This window comes from Rhinatrema bivittatum, chromosome 10, assembly GCF_901001135.1.
Source record: "Rhinatrema bivittatum chromosome 10, aRhiBiv1.1, whole genome shotgun sequence".
In the NCBI taxonomy this organism is placed as follows: domain Eukaryota; kingdom Metazoa; phylum Chordata; class Amphibia; order Gymnophiona; family Rhinatrematidae; genus Rhinatrema; species Rhinatrema bivittatum.
The window spans coordinates 13,930,781-13,949,904 of record NC_042624.1 but is presented as its reverse complement, the minus strand read 5'-3'; the positions used below and the strand labels follow the sequence as shown (position 1 = coordinate 13,949,904).

At 43.7% G+C, this 19,124-nt stretch overlaps 1 protein-coding gene across 2 annotated transcripts in view; it reads right to left on the bottom strand.

Moving 5' to 3' along the window:
• Positions 1–19,124, bottom strand: part of CFH (complement factor H) — a 633,102-nt gene that overhangs the window by 540,446 nt on the left and 73,532 nt on the right. The window lies entirely within an intron of this gene.

The following is a 19,124-nucleotide window of genomic DNA, read 5'->3' as shown; positions in this document are numbered from 1 at the left end:
ATTGAAAAATGTATGTGAGAATAGTGGACACAAAGACATGAGGAGCTTGGCAGTGATGAAATGTCAATGCATAGTAATGTTAAACAGTCTAATAATTTTAAAAAAACGGAGTTCATTAAACATCGGGAGTAAGCATGTCTGACAGACAAAGAAACAATAACTTAAGAAATATGAGAGGTAGCCAAAATTAAACCATAAATAGTCACCTTTCAGGTATCATACAATATGTAAATATAGCTAACTCGAGTACAAGCCGGCGAGAAGATAAGGCTGAAAGGCTCCTGTAATATTTTAGTGTGTTTAACATCAATAAACTCTCCGAAATAGTTAAAGTTAAACAAACTAGAATTCCAGTATACAAGGTTTAAAAACATACCTGAAATTTTTGTCAACAAAAGTGTTACTGGGAGAGCAACGCGAGCAGTACGCCGGCCGCCATTTAACTCCAAAGTTTTGGTGCAAAAAATTCAGTGACCAATCAGAAGAGGTCTCAAAACTGGACGTGATGGGGAACTGTCCATGGTAATATAACGTCTAAAGAGGACCTGAAGGACAACTTAACAAACTTTAACAAAACCACCATAAGCATTTAAGTAATCTAAATGATCAGGGAAAGAAAGAAACAGAAACAAAAATCATATCGATATAGGTTGAACCAAAAGGTGTGTCAAGTTAAAAAACACCATTCAATTTCTTTAAGACCATATGGTATGAGACTGTGCAAATTGTATATCCATCTTTATTCATGGCGTATTATTTCTGACAAATTGCCACCCCGACGAGGAGGGGGTATCACATCAATAATGCAGAAATGGAGGTCAGAGATATGTGATTTTTCGGTCCAGTGAGCTACTAAAGGGGCATTTTCACGTAGGTTTGTAATGCTAGATTTATGCTCAATGATTCTCTTTCTAATTGGTCTGATGGTTTTCCCAACATAGATAAGGTGACATGGGCAGATAATGATGTACACTACACCTGATGTAGAGCAAGTCGAATTAAATTTCAAAGTGTAGGTTTTTTTAGATTGAGGATCCGTAAAGGAATTGGTGGATAATGAAAGAGGACAAACTGAACAGGTTTCACAGGAGTGATGACCGTTGTAGGACTGAGGTGAACAGTCCACAGGGCGCAGTTCTGAGTGGACCAAAAATTCACGTAAATTTCTGCCTCTATGATAAGTGAAACGAATTGGAACTTGAAATATATTATGTAAAGCCAGAATGGACCAGTGTTTGCGAATGATAGAAACAATCGTTCTCGTATGCACTGAATAGGGAAGAATACAATTAATTACCCCATCGGAGGATCTTACTTGAGGCATGAACAACAAATCACGGTTAACAAAAAGAGCTCGTTTAAAAGCTTTCTTCAAAATTGAATGGGGATAACCCCTGGCTTTGAAGCGAATCATCATATCTTGGGCTTTTGAAATGTATTCAGATTTGGTGGAGCAGAGACGTCTTAGTCTTAATTGTCCAAACGGTATATTGTTCTTAAGAAATTGGGGGTGATGGCTATCAAAAGATAGAAGCGTGTTGCGATCTGTGGATTTTCTAAAAATAGTGGTCAAGAACACTTGTGAATTATGAGTAATGTTGATGTCCAAAAAAGATATCAGAGAAGAGTGAATGTCAAAATTAAATTGCAGATGGGGATTGCAGTTATTGAGCCAATCTAGAAACATAAAAAATTGCATGTCAGTACCTAACCAAATCAAGAATACATCGTCGATATATCGTACCCACAAAGCAATTTTAGGCCACCAACTAGAATACAGGAATTCATTTTCAAAATTAGCCACATATAAACAGGCGACACTGGGCGCCATAGTGGCGCCCATTGCCGTTCCTTTTACCTGTTGGTAAAAGGTGGAGTCAAAAAGAAAGTAATTTTTTGACAGAGCTAATCTAGTGAGTGCTGTCAAATTGTGTTGGAATACGATGTGGGTTCGGTCGAGAATCCAAAATTGTTTCAATGAGTGTAACTACTTCATCTTGAGGAATGTTAGAATAAAGTGATATATCTAGAGTCACTAGAAAAAAGGGAACCTGGGTACATTGTAAATCTTGTAAGATGGTGATGAAGTGGGCAGAATCTCTTATGTATGATCTGCTAAGAAAAACAAACGGCTGAAGAAAGTGGTCCACAAATTTGGATAGTGGTTCCAACAAAGAACCTATGCTTGAAACAATCGGGCGTGCGGGGGGCTTGACCAAAGATTTATGTATTTTAGGGAGAATGTAAAAGGTTGGAATAACTGGAAATTCTGTGTACAAAAAACATGCTTCACGGGTGGTAAGAAAATGTTGATCTTGTGCTTCAGAAATGAGATCTTTAATAACTGTAACTCAGCCGTGGGATCACCTGAAAGTGGCAAGTAAAATGTGGGATCATTTAGTTGATTATGGATTTCCGCTATGTAATCTATTCTGTTGAGGATCACAATCCCACCTCCCTTGTCAGCAGGCTTTATCACTATACTTTGGTCAGATGCTAAAGAGGTAATAGCCAGCTTTTCAGCTTTAGTTGTATTAAAGCGTGTATGGCGCGGACCAGAGCCACAGCGGTCGATGTCAAATTGTATTAAATTCTCAAACGTCAGTAAGGTGGGATCTGGAGGGCCAGGTGGAATCCATCTCGATTTTTTTTGTCATAACAGAAAGATCATTATAAGATGCTGATTGGGAAAAAAACAATTTCAATTTCAATGAACGAAAATTGATATAAGTGTATTTGGATATCAAACGGATCATATAAACAAGTTGGAATGAATGACAGTCCTTTTGCTAAGACATGATGTTCACTATCGGTAATCACTCGGGATGATAAGTTGAAGACAAGATCATCCTTGTTGTTGGTCATTGCCAGGGATCCACTGGATGTTGTTGTTGACGTGTGGCTCTGGTGATCCGAGTGTTCTGTTGAGGGGCCGGACGTCCACGGGTTCGAGCATAACCTCTGGTTTTGGGAGGGTAGGGAGTCTCTAAAAAAGGAGCAGAAGGCTGAGGTGGTACAAAAGATTGAAAAAAGGAACCAGAAGAAGACTCGATTGGTACAGATTGATGGACTTCTTGTATTGGAACTGGAACATGTTCGTCTCCTGATGAATCCTCGGAGGAGGATTGTGCAAAGGTCACCGAACATTTTGCCTGGTGAGTTGCCGACATACATGGATAGACGTAGCCTTTCCGGTAGTCTTGATCGTCTCTCTGGAATTTTTGGAATGTTTCGGCTTTGAGATTATTTAAATTTTTCCAAATTTTGTTTGAAGTCTGAAAATTGGCGATCAAATTCTTCTAATGTTGATAGTGTCTTGATGGTATCCAGTTGGAGTGTAAGTTCATCTTGCAGGGATGGGGTAAGTTGTTTCGTAGTTTCTATAATCAAGATCATCAGATCAAACGAACATTTGTTTAGGATTTGGTTCCATAGGACTAGAAAATCTTTGTTGTCTGTATGTAACTGGGGTCCTTGCGAATCCTTAAGCCACGTGGAATTCTTTTAACATGGCGATATTCTAACAAAGTCAAAGCATGAAGTTCTGCCCGTGTAAGTCGTTTTTGGAGATTGATAATGTCAAGCCAAGATGCGGAAGCAGAGGTAGAAGAAGCTGAGTCAGCGAAGAAAAGAGGAACGTCTGTCAAAATGGCTTTCAAAGTTTCATCAGAGTAGCTAAATGTAGTGACATCAATCGAAGGCTCCATTCAACCGGCTCCAAAACCAGAAACAATCCAAATAGCAAAACAGGAGCGTTCTGCACGTATTAAATCACAGTAAACCGCAGCTCTTTTTGTTAACCGTGATTTGTTGTTCACGCCTCAAGTAAGATCCTCCGATGGGGTAATTGTATTCTTCCCTATTCAGTGCATACGAGAACAATTGCTTCTATCATTCGCAAACACTGGTCCATTCTGGCTTTACATAATATATTTCAAGTTCCAATTCGTTTCACTTATCATAGAGGCAGAAATTTACGTGATTTTTTGGTCCACTCAGAACTGCGCCCTGTGGACTGTTCACCTCCGTCCTACAACGGTCATCACCCCTGTGAAACCTGTTCGGTTTGTCCTTTCATTATCCACCAATTCCTCTACGGATCCTCAATCTAAAAAAACCTACACTTTGAAATTTAATTCGACTTGCTCTACATCAGGTGTAGTGTACATCATCTGCCCATGTCACCTTATCTATGTTGGGAAAACCATCAGACCAATTAGAGAATCATTGAGCATAAATCTAGCATTACAAACCTATGTGAAAATGTCCCTTTAGTAGCTCACTGGACCAAAAAATCACATAATATCTCTGACCTCCGTTTCTGCATTATTGATGTGATACCCCCTCCACGTCGGGGTGGCAATTTGTCAGAAATAATAATATGCCGTGAACAAAGATGGATATACAATTTGCACAGTCTCATACCATATGGTCTTAACAAAGAAATTGAATAGCGTTATTTCACTTGACACACCTTTTGGTTCAACCTGTATCGCTATGATTTTTGTTTCTGTTTCTTTCTTTCCCTGATCATTTAGATTACTTAAATGCTTATGGTGGTTTTGTTAAAGTTTGTTAAGTTGTCCTTCAGGTCCTCTTTAGACGTTATATTACCATGGACAGTTCCCCATCACGTCCAGTTTTGAGACCTCTTCTGATTGGTCACTGAATTTTTTGCGCCAAAACTTTGGAGTTAAATGGCGCCCGGCGTACTGCTCGCGTTGCTCTCCCAGTAACACTTTTGTTGACAAAAATTTCAGGTATGTTTTTAAACCTTGTATACTGGAATTCTAGTTTGTTTAACTTTAACTATTTCGGAGAGTGGCAATTCCACAATGAAGTCTGTGGAGATGTGTGTCCAAGGTTTCAACGCAGCTGGTAGTGGTTGCAACAGACCTTGTGCTTTTCCTGTAGGAATCTTAAGTTGCGCACACGTTGGACAGGAGGCCACATAAGCTTGAATGTCCTTGCACATACCTGGCCACCAATAATGCTGCTGAATCAGTGCTTGAGTCCATGCTCGTCCAGGGTATCCAGCCAGCAGTGAGTCATGTCCCCAGGCCAAAACTTTATTTCGTAATCTCTTGGGAACCACTGTCTTCCCGGGTGTTACTGTGAAGGTCGCAGCCAAGCTGATGCAAGCTGGCTCAATGTGTTGAATGGGTTCCTCCGTATCTTCTGCCGAGAAGGATCGAGACAAAGCGTCTGCCTTAATATTCTTGTTAGCAGGCCGGTACCGGAGTTCAAAATTAAAACGTGTGAAAAACAATGCCCATCGAGCCTGACGGGGGTTCAAACGTTGGGCCTGTTGAAGGTATACCAAATTTTTATGGTCCGTGTAGACTGTGATACGGTGCTGGGCTCCCTCCAGCCACTGTTGCCACTCTTCAAAGGCAAGTTTGATGGCGAAGTTCTCTATCACCGATAGAGTAATTCCGCTTGGCAGACGAGAATTTCCTAGAATAGTAAGAGCAGGGATGAGATGTCCCCGAAGTGTCGTTCTGACTTAAAACGGCCCCCACACCTTCTGCCAACTACTACCGCAGCTTTATCTTAAATTTCTCCAAATTAGTAGCACCTCTCACAGCGCTTACACGCAAAGGTGCTAATATAAAAGCTTGGCCTCCAGAGGCAGAAGAGGCATTTCAGGCGCTCAAGAACTCGTTCCTCAAGAAACCATGCTTGCGGCACCCGGATCCTAGACGTCCGTTTGTAGTGAAAGTAGATTTCACTACAAACGGACGTCTAGGATCCGGGTGCCGCAAGCATGGTTTCTTGAGGAACGAGTTCTTGAGCGCCTGAAATGCCTCTTCTGCCTCTGGAGGCCAAGCTTTTATATTAGCACCTTTGCGTGTAAGCGCTGTGAGAGGTGCTACTAATTTGGAGAAATTTAAGATAAAGCTGCGGTAGTAGTTGGCAAAACCAAGGAAGCGTTGCAACGCCCGTAGTCCGTTGGGTTGAGGCCATTCTTGTATACATTTTAATTTGGACTCGTCCATCTGAAAGCCTTGTTTTGAGATTATATACCCGAAGTATGGTAAGGATTCTTGTTTGAAGATACATTTTTCGAGCTTGGCATAGAGATGATTTTCTCTTAAACGTTGTAATACTAAAATCACATGTTGTCGATGTATCTGTAAGTTCTGTGAGAAAATCAAGATATCATCAAGGTAAATGACAACACATACATATAACAGATCCCTGAATATCTCATTTATGAAATGTTGGAATACCGCTGGAGCGTTGGTTAACCCAAAGGGCATGACTAAATACTCATAATGTCAATCCCTGGTGTTGAATGCAGTCTTCCACTCATCCCCATCTCAAATTCTGACAAGATTATATGCTCCTCGGAGGTCCAATTTTGAGAAAATCTGGGCTCCCTGTAAACGATCAAAGAGCTCTGCTATGAGTGGTAACGGATATCGGTCCTTTATAGTAATGGCGTTAAGCCCACGGAAGTCTATGCATGGACGTAGAGTCCCATCTTTTTTCCCCACAAAAAAGAAACCAGCCCCAGCTGAAGATTTGGAGCGTCTGATGAAACCTTTCTGTAGATTGTCCTGAATATATTCCGACATGGCTCGGGTCTCCAGGGCGGACAATGGATAGACCCTTCCTCGAGGCGGGGTGGTGCCAGGAATCAAATTGATACTGCAATCATACTCCCGATGTGGAGGCAAAATGTCCGCAGCCTTTTTGGAGAACACGTCAGAAAACTGCTGATATGGTACTGGCAGACCCTCCAATCGGGAAGTGCAGATGAAACTACAAGATGAAGTGGATCCGGAGGTACAAGTCCTTTGACAATTTGGTCCCCAGCTGATCAGTTTCAAGGAGATCCAATCGAACTGTGGATTGTGCTGCTGTAACCACGGAATGCCCAGGACTATGGGGTGAATGGCTCCCTGAATGACGTAGAAAGATATGATCTCGGAATGGTTCGGAGAAATGTGGCATTCCAGTGGAACGGTGTGATGAGTTATCCTCCCCGGCAGGGGATCTCCATGGATGGAGGAGATAATCAACGGCTTTGGACATAAGCGTGTGGGAATGTGTAATTGTTTGACCACATCTTGGAGCATAAAATTTCCACCCACTCCGGAGTCTACTAATGCTAGTGCGGAGAATTGATGGTCTTCAAATCCCAGGGAAACATGCAGAATAAGTGGGGGAGCCAGGGAGGTGATGCCTAGGGTTACTCCCTCGATGGAACCTAGGCTTTGGAGTTTCCCAGACGTGTAGGACAACGGGCAATCAGATGACCCGCTTCCCCGCAATAAAGGCAAAGTCCCGCTTTCCGGTGTCTTAGTCTTTCTTCAGGAGAAAGTGGACCCCGACCCAACTGCATGGGTTCTTCAGTAGCTCCTTGAGGTTTAGGAGCGGCTTGAGATGCTGGAACAGAGCGAGGAGAAGCGGCTCCTGATATGTGCCTCCTCGTACTAGAACCTTCCCGTGCTCTCTCTTGTAGCCGCCGATCGATTCGGGTCACTAATTCTATGATAGCGTCCAAGGATCGCGGTAACTCTCGAGCTACCATCTCGTCCTTTATTCTGGGTGACAGACCTTCAAGAAATATGGATCGAAGACAGATCTCCTCCCAATGGAGCTCGGATGCCAGAGTCCTGAATTCTATGGTATAGTCGGCCAATGGCCTCCCTCCTTGTCGAAGCTGTAGAAGTTTGGAGCCCGCGACTACTTGTCTCCCTGGGTCGTCAAACACGGCTTGGAATAATTCAAGGAATTTAGACAGATCTCGTAGGATTGGATCAGCCCATCGCCAATACGGAAAAGCCCATGCAAGAGCTTTACCCTCCAACAAGGATAGGATATATGTGGTCTTGGTGAGATCATCTGGAAACAAGGAAGCTTGCAGATGGACGTGCATACTGCACTGGTCGAGAAATCCTTGACATGATTGAGAGTCTCCAGCGTAGCGTGGAGGAGTAGGTAGAGGAATCACGGTCCGGGTATTACTCTGTACAATTGGAGGTACGGGAGGCGGAATAGCCTGAGCAGCCACCATAGAGTCCATCCGGGCATTAAGTCTTTCTAGGGAAGCTGCCATGGATTCCAAGATACGCTGTTGTTCCATGACCTTCTGGGCTAACCTGGGAATGGCCTGCCGGGCTGAGGCCTCTGCCGGATCCATGGCCTTAGTATTCTGTTAGTACCTGGAGTGTGGACCCTTGTTCTGAGGTAGAGTTGGTACTGCCGTCAAGGGGCGAACTCCTCGTCTGTCTTTACCATCAGATGGCGAGGCCTGTTGCAGCTGTAGATTGGACTTCACCCTGGAAGCACGTGGTCCCCCCAGGAGGAGCCCGTAGGGACACGGCCGCTGGGACTTAGGCGACTCCCTGAAGCTAGAGGATGGTCTGGATGCAGGCGCCTCCTGCAGGTCGTGGGTTCCAGACGGCTGGCGCCTCCAGCAGGTCATAAGTATCTCACAAAGAAAAGTTGAAGAAAGTCCAGAAGTCGTCCAAGACTCAGAGTCCAACAAGCTGTCCAAGGGTCGGTCCAAAGCGCGGTCCAAAGCGAGATCCGAAGCCGGTCCAGGGGTTGAAGTCCAAAAGCCCCTTTAAATGCTGTCTTCAGCCGCGTGCGCGGCCCTAGTGGAGAGAAGGGGGCAGAGCCACAGCAGGAGTCGGAGGCCTGCAGCCGGCCGTACAGCGGAGAGCATCTTCTGAGGCTCCCTGCCCCGACGCTGCGGGTGAGTGTCCGGTCCTGGCCGCGGCCGGCGGCCATAACAGAATGGAATGTGTTTATTTTAAATGCAAGAGCTTATCTAATTAATATGCTTGGGACTAGGAAGGGAATGTAATGGTGTTTTCAGGTGTGGAACATGTAAAGGACGTACATAATGTGAACGTAGAGAGGCGTTTAAAAAGGGTAGGATATATGGTCAATGTGCAGCCACAGTGTCTTGGATGGAAAAGGTTGACGGGTTTGAGAAAGTGGAGTTAAGTGATGAAGGTTAGTATTTGAGATTTTGGTTTGATTAAACAGTATCAAGGTCTGTAGTGTTAATATTTTGAAGGTAAAATATGATTAAAATCTTCCGTAGAACAGTACGGCGGCTTTATGAAGAAATGGTAACAGGAGAATGAAAATGTTTGGCGGAACCGTTTGTAGTAGAAATGAAGATGAGTGAGGTGATTTTGAATTTGAGTGACTAGAAGAATCGTGTAATTAATGGTATAACAATGTTTAAGAGGGTCTTAAGATGTTTGAGTATTTTAAAGAGATTAGGGCTTGTCAAATTTAAATTGAATTTATTGATTTATAATATAAAAATAGATCAGTGAAGATTGGAAGCACAATTGAATAATAAGATCGGAGGTGCAATTGAATATTCCCTATAAGAAGTGATTAGTGATACATATTTGTTGGATGTTCCCTATGTGATGGAATAATAAAGAGTGGTGATAAAGTTGATCCCTGAGGAAACCATCGGGTGAAACAGGAGTCTCTTGTCAGGAGAATTGGGAGAAATTCCTGTGAAGAATAGGTTAATAAAAGAATAGAAGATTAGCAGAAATTGAATATTGGAAGGGAACACATTGTGGAATTGTGAAACATTGGGATGATGAAAGAGGGAACATTTTAGTTGTGTTATATATACAAAGAGTATTATAAAAAAAAAGTAAATTGCAAATGAAATTTGTGGGAATAAAGGATATTGTTTAAATGTATTTAGCAAATATTGTGTTAACAGCACATTTTAACATGTATTTAATGTGTATTGTCTTTATGGATGAATGTGTGGTGTGAATGGTTGCGTAATATATGATATGTTATGTTGCCTTTTTATAAGTGATTTATAATAAAGAATTAAATTTGTTTAATGATAACAACGGGTATATTTTGTATAAACTCACATAATTTATTGAAAATCTTTTCTATACCGTCGTTAAGCAGGTGCCATCACAATGGTTCACAATAAGGTACAAAAACTGTTGCATAAAGTGTCTGGAATTCTAACTTACACAGGAGCCATCAAAAATACTGTAACATTATATCATAATAAGTACTATTTGGTGAGTGTTATAATTTATGTCTAGATTTTCTAACTCTGTTAAAAGTTTGGTGTTACTTAACTTTAGTTCTTTGAAGTTTAAGATAAGGTGGAGATTAGAATATAGGAGAGGAGACACACTTTAAGAAGGAATGAGTGTGTTTGTGTGGGTGTTTGCTTGACCGCAACTAACAGTCCCCTGGGTTCTACTCTTGATTCTCCTTGTGGTATGCTTGCTTAAATAGCCATGTTTTTAAATGTTTTCTGAATGTTTTGATGTCTCTTTCCAATCTGATTTCTACCAGCATGGTGTTCCATATTATCGGTCCTGCTAGTGATAGGGCCCTGTCCCTTACTTGTGTTAATCTGGCTGTTTTGACTGATGGTATAGTTAGCAGTGCTTTGTTTGCTGACCTTAGGTTTCTGTGTGGGGTGTGTAAGCAGAGGGCTGTGTTCAGCCATTCTGCTTTTTCGTCCTGTATCAGTTTATGAATGGTGCATAAAGTTTTGTATTGTATTCTTTGTTCAATGGGTAACCAGTGTAATTCTATTAAGGTTTCAGTGATATGATCTCTTACTTTTCCCAGTTAGAATTCTAGCCACTGAGTTTTGTAAAATCTGTAATGGTCTTATTGTGGTATATGGCAGTCCCAGTAGGAGGGCATTGCAATAGTCGGTACTGGAAAAGATTAGGGCTTGTAAGACTGATTGGAAGTTGGTGGGTGTTAGTAGTGGTTTTAATCTTCTGAGAGTCATAGGTTTGGCGTATCCTTCTTTTACTTTTTGAGATATAAACAAGTTTGCTTACCGTAAACGTTGTTTCCGTAGATAGCAGGATGAATTAGCCATGCTGTCATGGGATCTGTCCATCAGGTCCGGGAGGCGGAGCTTGATAAAGCAGAGGTTGATTTTTGTATCCTCTGCGTGTGTGTGTTCCCGCGCAGGCAGATCTACTCTCCTCAGTCTGTGATTAAGCAGTATAAGTGTTTGATGTACTGTGATTGCCAGGGCGGAGGGTGGGTCAGCATGGCTAATTCATCCTGCTATCTACGGAAACAACGTTTACGGTAAGCAAACTTGTTTTTTCCCGTCGATAGCAGGGCTGAATTAGCCATGCTGTCATGGGAGTCGCAAGCTCCCAAACTTTATGATAGAAGTGGCAATCACTGGTTATGCTCTGTTGCAGATTGTAGGACTGTGTGACCTAAACTTGCATCTGCTGACGTTTGCTGATCTAGGCAATAATGTCTAGTAAACGTGTGTAAGGAAGTCCAAGTAGCTGCCTTACAAATGTCTATGGGCTGTATGTTTCTGAGACGAGCCCATGACGTCGCTAGGGCACGAACTTGGTGAGCTTTTGGCTTGCGTGAGAGAAGCTCATTTCTTTTGTCGTAGCAGAATTGAATACATTGGACTATCCAGCTGGATATGGTACGTTTCGAGACTGATAGTCCTGGTGCTTTAGGATCGAAGGATAGGAATAGTTGTGATGGACGTGCTGAAGATGTCGTCCTATTCCTGTAATAAGCTAGAGCCCTCTTACAGTCCAGGGTATGAAGCAAAGCTTCCCTCGGCGTTGTATGTGGTTTTGGAAAAAACGTTGGGAGTTCTATACTCTAAGGTGAAATTGAGAAATGACTTTCGGTAAAAATGAAGGGTGAGTTCGAAGGACCACCTTTTGATGAAAGAACTGTAAATATGGTTCATAGTGCACTAGTGCTTGCAGTTCACTGACTCGTCTAGCTGAGGTGACTGCTACGAGGAATACCACCTTCCATGTAAGGAATTTTATGTGTCGATTCCATTGGTTCAAATGGAGGAAGCATGAGCTGTTCCAATACTATATTAATATTCCACGGAACCGGTGGTTTGGCCGTGGGAGGTCTGATATGTAGGAGACCCTTGAGGAAACGAGCAAGCAAAGGATGAGTTGCTATAGAGCCCTGCTTATATGGCTTGTGGTAGACCACAATGGCACTGAGGTGAACTCTAATCGAAGTCGTGGCTAGGCCTGTTTCGAATAAGGTGTGAAGATAGTCCAGCAACTGTTGTGGTGAACAGTCCATAGGTGATACTTGCTGGTCTATACACCATGTGGTATACCTTTTCCATTTGTATTGGTAATTGCGTCGGGTAGAGGGTTTCCTAGATTCCAGTAGGATACGTTGAGCATTAATAGACGTTTTGTTCAGTTAGCACCCACCTGTCAATCTCCACGCCGTTAAGTGTAGGGATGAATGCAGTGGATGTAACAGCGTTCCCTGGTCCTGCAATAGTAGATCTGGGCGCTGTGGAAGTCACATCGGTGTGTCGCTGGAGAGGTGCAGGAGGTAACTGTACCATGGTTGTCTTGGCCAGGCTGGAGCAATGAGGATCATTTGAGCCTTGTCCATTATGCATTTTTGAATTGTTCTGGTGATCAAGGGGATGGGCAGAAACGCAAATAGCAGACCCGACGTCCACGGAATGAGGAAGGCATCTTGTACCATCTGGAACTTGCTTGGACAAATTGAACAGAATTTTGGAAGCTGTGCATTGAGTTCCGTCGCAAATAAGTCTATCAATGGCGTGCCCCACCTGGCAAAAATACTGAGCACTACCTCTCAGTTGAGGGACCATTCGTGTGGGTGGAAGATTCTGCTCAATCTGTCCGCTCTCGTGTTTGCTATCCCTGGCAAGTATGTGGCCTGGAGATGTATGCAATGCTGGTGCGCAAATTGGAAGATGAGTAACGCTTCCTTGCATAGGGTCCATGAGCCCGAGCCTCCTTGTTTGTTGACATAGAACATTGCCACTTGATTGTCCGTGTAGACCATGACTCTTCGTCCTTTCAGAAAGTGCTGAAAAGCCTGGAGAGCGTTGCGAATCGCTCGAAGTTCCAGTAAATTTATTTGCATTGTTTGTTCTGTTAAGGACCAAAGACCTTGTGTCTCGTGAATCTCCAGATGTGCCCCCCAGCCTTTCCGCGAGGCATCTGTTAGAACAGAGTCATGCATTGGCTGTCTGAATAATGCTCCCTTTACTAGTGTGGACGGGAGGAGCCACCAGGCTATGTCCCTCTTCATTTCTGTGGTGAGGGCAATCGATTGAGTGAGTGGTTGGGAGTGTTGACTCCATTGCCGTTTGAGTCCCCACTGTAGCCGTCTCATGTGTAACTTGGTATTCGGCACTAGAAAATTGGCCGCTGCCATATGGCCAAGAAGGACTAGGATTTGTCTGGCCGATGAGGCTGGTCTCGGTAGGAGATCGTGCAGAAGATTTTGCATTTGTGCTTGTCGGTCCTGTGGCAGATATGCCCTGGATTGGGTGGTGTCCAGGTACGCCCCTATGAATTGTAGTTGCTGTGTCGGTGTCAGGTGAGACTTCCTGAAATTGACCACTAGACCTAGTTGGTGTAAACAATGAAGGATTTGACTGAGCTGACAGAGGAGGCGGTCCTGTGATGGCGCTACCACTAGCCAGTCGTCCAGATAAGGGAAAATCGTCATCCCTCGTCGGAGATGAGCCACCACCACTACCATGCACTTGGTGAACACCCTGGGTGTCGCTGACAACCCGAAGGGGAGTACTCTGTATTGGTAATGTTGCTGTCTGTAAGTGAAGCAAAGGTCTTGCCAAGAAGAAAGATGGATTGGAATGTGAGTATATGCATCCTTCAGGTCGATGGAACACATCCAATCGTTGGGTTGCAGTAAGGGTAGGATTGATTTCAGGGATACCATCTTGAATTTCTCCTTTATCAGACATTTGTTGAGTTACCGGAGATCTAGAATAGGTCGTAGGCCTTCCGATTTCTTGGGAATTAGGAAATATGGGGAATAAAATCCTCGATTGTAGTTGTTCAAGGTTAGTCACACTATTGCCTTCTGTTGGCATAGGTGTAATATCTCCTGTTGGAGTTGTGGATGATCCCGGAAAGGTCTGACGGACGTGACGTGCGGGAGATGCGGTTTGAACTGAAATTGAAGACGATAACCTTGATTTACAATGTCCAATACCCACTGATCCGATGTTATTTGATTCCAAACCGCAACACGGGACTGGATTCTCCCTGGCGGTGATGGGTGGAGTGATGGTGGCTGCAGGCTCAAAAAGACTGGGTGGTTTTCAGAGCAGTCGATTGCTGTTGCGCTTGTTGACGTTGAGCGCGTGGTTTACCCCTACGAGGTAGATTAGACTGTTGCTGTTGCCTCTGATAGGGTTGATATGTGTGGTAGGCCTGAGAGCGGTATCCTTGATATTGGTGGAAAGGTCTCCGTCCGTAGGTGGATTTACGCTGGTATGGATAAAAGCGTTTCGTTAGTTGGTAAGTTGCATGAGAGTGAAGAGATTGTACCGCTAACGCCTCATCTTTGAGTTTACCGACCGTTTCCTGCAATTTCGCCCCAAACAGGTTATCGCCTGTACAGGGAAGGTTGGCAAGTTTCCCATGCACATCTTCCCTGATGGAGCTGGAACGAAGCCATGCCGTTCTGCGAGCTGCGATGGCTGTCGCGGAAGCTCTTGAGGAGGTCTCCATGCCCTCATAGACTGAGCGGAGTAGGTGTCTGGAACATTCCTCCATATCATGCAGGGTTTGAGGTGTTTGTCCACCCACTGTAGAAAGGAAGCCTTTAGTTGCCTGGATGCAGTCGTATAAATATTGCACCATATAAAATTGGTGGTGCATAATCCGTGTTGTGAGCATAGAGTTTTGGTATATCTTCCTTCCCACCTCATCCAGATACCTATGGTCCTTATTTGGTGGATAGGTTGTGTGTATTTTTGGTTTTCTGAAGCGTTGCATAGCGGACTTGACAACTACTGACTCACGTGGTAGTTGTGGGAGTGCATATGGAGTTTCTTTTTTGATTCTAAATTTAATATCCAATTTTCTGGATACTGGTTGTATGGTTTGAGGGGTCTCCCAAGACTTCAATAATAGTCGATGTAGTAGGTCATGAGGTGGGAGCGTGGTCGGTTCTCCCGGAACATCGAAAACTTTTAGAAGCCCCAACGTTTCAGCTCTGGGGTCTGGTTCTTTTTGAATTTGCAGTTGAAGTATGTTCCCTATCTTTTCTAAAAACTTCGGATAGGAAAGATCTTCCGGTGGTGAGTATGGTTCTTGTTGACCTTCTGGAGAGTCTGAGGGAAACCCAGTTGATGAAGTAGGTGAATCAGAAAAGGAATCGTCAGGTTCTTGTGATACTGAACAGGCAGGTGAAAGTGGAATAGCTCGTTCTGCAAGGGGAGATTGTTTGACGCTAAGGTCCTCTAACAGTTCCGAAGATTCCTGATCTTGTATCGAGCCCGATTTATCTTTCTCTATGATAAAGGATGATTGAATGGCTTCGTAAAACCCTGACAAGGATTGTGATACTTGCCAGAAGGCATACTTTGTAGCCTGCGGCATCAATTTTGCTGTCTTCTGTCCTTGTTGATCTTTCTGAGGACTAGGAGTATGATGTGGGTGTTCCGGTTCAGACACCGAACCCGGAGAAGCGTGAGATGATGTGAGATATATCGGGGAGTCGTGTTCCCGGTGATGGGACAATCGTGAGGACCTAGACGTCGAAGGACTAATTTCTCTAGGCCTTTGATGTTTTCTCTTGTGGTCCCGGTATGGGTCCAGCTTCCTTTTCTTCCTATGAAGAGAAGCTGGGTCGTCTGATGGGGTATGAGTTTTTCGGAAGCTGTGTGAAGAGGAACTTGATCTCTTGTGTTGAGAACTACGTGAAGTGGAGCTGTGGTTATCCGATCTTCTGCGTTTATGACTCCCCTTTTGTGTTACAGACTCTTTGTTAGTTGACAACGAGTATAATTTTGGATCTCTGTTTGCAGGTATCGCCACAAACAATCCTGTGTGCTCCTTTGGCTGTTCCAATGATGAATGGAACAATGCATCTGTGGAAGAATACGATGTCTCCCGTTCTGTTTGCGATGGTATTTTCGAAGATTCCGGCGCCGTATGAGTACTTGGTGCCGTATAGTTATTTGACTTCCTGTAGCTCCCTTGCATCGTACGGTTTTCCGCAGTGCTATGGCGTTCCAGCGCCGTGTGATTTCTCGATTTCGTATGGCTTCTCAGCTCCGTACGGTTTTCTGTCTCCGTTAGGTCTTTCGGCGCAGTGTGGGTTTTCGGCTCCTTGCAGACTTCTGGCGCCGTGATGCTGCTCGGCGCCGTAAGGATCTTTGGTGCCGTGTGGCCGATTCGCTTCGTTTGGCTTTTAGGAGCCGTGACTTTCGGAGCCGTATCTTTCGGTGCCATTTTGCGCTCCGGCTTTTTCGGCGCCTTAGTGTCTTGTAAGGCTGGCACTGTTTCATTGGATTTCGGAGCTTTGTGGTGCCGTTCTTGCGGCTCCTGCGCCGTTCCCTCCCTAGGGCGCGGTGATGTGGGGCTTGGTCTCGGCGCCATATGGCGCGAGCTCTCAGTGTGTCTATGAGGCGATCTGCCTCGTTTCGATTCTCGACTGGACGTCGATTGAGTAGACTATTTTCGGCTATGAAAGGTTGTAGGGCCCTGCTCCCCTGTTACCTGGCTATCCGAAAGAGCCTTTGGTGCCGAATATTTTACCTTTTTCACCGGTCCCGGTGAAGAGTGGGCCTCTGACGCTTCAGGAGTGCTGAGGAGCTCTCGGAGCCTGTAGGCCCTCTGCCTTTTCGCCCTGGGGGACATTTTCAAACAAAATTCGCAGTTTGAAACATCGTGCGCACTGCCGAGGCACCGGTAACACCGGTCATGGCCGTCTGTGACCGACATTACACGATTGCAGCGGCAGCGTTTAAATCCGGATTTCGACATGAGGAAAGAGTTGGCTCCACGTGTGATCCCGCGCGTGGAAAAAACAGACTGAGGAGAGTAGATCTGCCTGCGCGGGAACACACACGCGCAGGCGCAGAGGATACAAAAAGCAAGCTCCGCCTCCCGGACCTGATGGACAGATCCCATGACAGCATGGCTAATTCAGCCCTGCTATCGACGGGAAAATGTTTCATACTTAGTTCTGGGTCAATTATCACTCCCAGGTTTCTTACTTTCTCAGCTAGATGTATTTTTTGGTTGTTGAGTGTAATTGGGTTCTGGATGATTGTTATGTTTTTTCGTTCTAGGTGTAAGAAATCTGTTTTATCTATATTGATTACTAGTTCCATTTGGTTTAGAAGTTGTTTTATTATATCTAGGTACATGTTTGCTATGTTTAGTGTTTTTTCAATTGTGTCATCAATTGGGAGTATTAACTGAATATCATCGGCGTAGATGTAGTGCGAAATTCCTAAACCTGCTAGTAGGTGACATAATGGCAGCATGTATATGTTGGAAAGAAATACGACGAGTGAAATAATCGAATTTGCAGATGACACAAAATTGTTCAGAGTAGTTAAATCACAAGCAGATTGTGATAAATTGCAGGAAGACCTTGTGAGACTGGAAAATTGGGCATCCAAATGGCAGATGAAATTTAATGTGGATAAGTGCAAGGTGATGCATATAGGGAAAAATAACCGATGCTATAGTTACACAATGTTAGGTTCCATATTAGGTGCTACTACTCAAGAAAGAGATCTAGGTGTCATAGTGGATAACACATTGAAATTGTCGGTTCAGTGTGCTTCGGCAGTCAAAAAAGCAAACAGAATGTTGGGAATTATTAGAAAAGGAATGATGAATAAAACGGAAAATGTCATAATGCCTCTGTATCGCTCCATGGTGAGACCGCACCTTGAATACTGTGTACAATTCTGGTCGCCGCATCTCAAAAAAGATATAATTGCGATGGAGAAGGTACAGAGAAGGGCTACCAAAATGATAAGGGGAATGGAACAACTCCCCTATGAGGAAAGACTAAAGAGGTTAGGACTTTTCAGCTTGGAGAAGAGACGACTGAGGGGGGATATGATAGAGGTGTTTAAAATCATGAGAGGTCTAGAATGGGTAGATGTGAATCGGTTATTTACTCTTTCGGATAGTAGAAAGACTAGGGGACACTCCATGAAGTTAGCATGGGGCACATTTAAAACTAATCGGAGAAAGTTCTTTTTTACTCAACGCACAATTAAACTCTGGAATTTGTTGCCAGAGAATGTGGTTCGTGCAGTTAGTATAGCTGTGTTTAAAAAAGGATTGGATAAGTTCTTGGAGGAGAAGTCCATTACCTGCTATTAAGTTCACTTAGAGAATAGCCACTGCCATTAGCAATGGTTACATGGAATAGACTTAGTTTTTGGGTACTTGCCAGGTTCTTATGACCTGGATTGGCCACTGTTGGAAACAGGATGCTGGGCTTGATGGACCCTTGGTCTGACCCAGTATGGCATTTTCTTATGTTCTTATGTTGAACAGTGTGGCGGATAGGGCAGATCCCTGTGGAACTCCTGTTTGAAGGTTTATTTTTTCTGACATTACTTCTTTGATTTGTACCTGGAAGTATCTGTTATGTAGGTATGATTTAAACCATCTGATTGTCGAGTTGCTTAGTCCTATTTCTATCTATTTATCAATATGTCATGGTTAACTATATCGAATGCCGCTGAAAGATCAAGCATTACTAAAATGTACTGTTTACCGCTGTCGAATCCTCTCATGATGTTGTCTGTTAGTGCAAGTAGTAGTGTTTCAGTGCTGAAGTTTTTGCGGAAGCCATGTTGTGATGGGTATAGTATATTGTTGTTCTCTAAGTGTTCTGTTAATTGTTTTTGTATGGCTTTTTCTATATATGTAGAATACCTGTAGTGAACCCATTGTTTGGTATACAAGTTAAGTATAAAACATTGATAAGATAGGATAAGAGAGAATTTGAAATAAAGTTGGACTTAGAAGCAAAAACTTAAAAATATATCTGAAGCAGGAAACCTGTGATGAAGTCGGTTAGACCATTAGATGACCAAGGGGTTAAAGGGGCACTTAGGGAAGATAAGGCCATTGCAGAAAGCTAAATTAATTCTTGGCTTTTGGGTTTACTAATGAGGATTCTGGGGAGATACCAGTTCTAGAGATGGTTTCAAAGAGTGAGTCAGATGAACTGAATCAAATCACTGTCAACCTGGAAGATTTAGTAGGCTAGATTGACAAACTAAAGAGTAACAAATCACTTGGACTGGATGGTATGCACCCCTGGGGTTCTGAAGGAAC